We start from the raw sequence: 1,815 nt of genomic DNA, 5'->3' as shown, positions 1-1,815 counted from the left end.
CACAATGGACAGTTTCTTTCAATGCACATTTTCTGAAGGCAGAGTTTGTGAGATCCTCTATCAGTCCCGTTTATCAGTTTCTGTTTACATGGACACATCTGAAATCAGGCTACCTGATGACGCTGATAAATGCAGGAAATCGGCACTCATAATAAACGTTCTTCCACAGCGAACATGTTATCTTTTTGGGAAGCATATTTTATTCTTAATTCGGGCAAGTGAAGTGAACTACTTCGTATACATTGTTGTTCCGAACTCACTTCACTCACACTAAAGAGGGAGGCTCTCGTCCGGTGCTGGCATATGCGCAGATCAAATATACCGCTGGAACGCCGATTTTAAGTTGATTACTTGTCCTAATAATTCAAAAGATTGCTCAGAAAACCAGGTGTTATAATCGGCGTATGCTTATTTGATTTTGACCTTACGCCGATTTAAAATAAACCGAGTAAAGTGTTGACATGACAATTGCATACTCTGCAATAATCTGTTTAATATCGAATTATTAATGCGCATTTAAACACTCATTGAGTGCTGCTGCCCAGATCAGGAAACCCCACCATTCCTAAACATAATATGGTGACTCTCCTTCCTCTGTAATTGGATGCGAATGTGGCTCAGAGGAATAGTCAGAGTTTTTATTTAATGGAGATTAAAATACAATTATGTGGGGTGGACACAGGGATTGAACCCTAGTCTTCGGGGTCATAGACAATTAGAAGAGATCCATTAGATGTGAGTTTCAGTGTAACCAGAACGAACACAAGGCTATCGGAGCCTGCTGCTCCAATACCAACGTTGTATCATTACTATACTGCTGATATTGTGAGGATGATTTGCCTGGAATTGAAATGCCAGTTTAGTGCAGAAATGCTTGGCTTTAGCATTTGTTGGTTTAGCCTATCTGGAGTGAGGATGATGAGGAAGAGTGCACATTCATCCCTGGCTCCCTTTGTTGTCATCTGTAAAGAAAACATCTACTCGTTATGGCATATCCCAGTCTAGATCAAAAATTATGTTAAGCCATCTACCTCCATCACGATAACCTCATTGTTCCAGAGAACTCACTTTGCTGATGGGCATCTTTCTCAGACCAGTAATCTAATTTCACATCTACACTGGAGCTGAGTCTCACAATTAGATTGGTTGCATTGGGTTGGTTCCCTGCCGACCGACAGTTTGTTTTAAACGATGGAGTGAAATACAGAGCTCAAGATATTTACGATTTCACTTTTTACGCTTCGTTTTCCTATGGAATGTTGCAGGGGGGGGGGAATGCCAATGCAATTGAACGGAGAAGGGTGTCTCCTTTGAATGTTCCAAAATGAAATAAATATAGAACTCATTGCATTAAAACAGCATTAATAGCATTGTCTTGCTTTTTCTTGTTGCGTCCATGGTATCTGACTCTGTGTGTTCATATCACCTAGTTCCAAAGTGTCATTGTGGCTGTCGACAGACAACAGCAATCCATCGACTGCGTAAGACACTGATCCATTAGACCTCAGACGTCAGTCCTTTTCACTATCGATGTTTCTATTACTCTCCACGAGTCCAGATGGATGTCCCACAATCTTGTTATAGAAACCATTTTGTGGGAAATGTCATCATTATTTGATTACTCTCTCTGAGCTCTGAGTGTAGCTCTCCTCTTGGACCTCTGTGCCTTTTTATTCCCGTATATGCTCAGCATCAGTAATCTACATGAACATTGAAGGAGGCAATCTGAGTCCCAGAGAATATTGTCTCCCTGAATATAGTTTACTGTGTCATCTTGTTTGATTGATCCAATTATTAAAAGTCATTATTAATTGC

This window comes from Oncorhynchus mykiss, chromosome 11, assembly GCF_057628025.1.
Source record: "Oncorhynchus mykiss isolate SJ-2025 chromosome 11, ASM5762802v1, whole genome shotgun sequence".
In the NCBI taxonomy this organism is placed as follows: Eukaryota; Metazoa; Chordata; class Actinopteri; order Salmoniformes; family Salmonidae; genus Oncorhynchus; species Oncorhynchus mykiss.
This window is presented reverse-complemented; position numbering follows the sequence as displayed.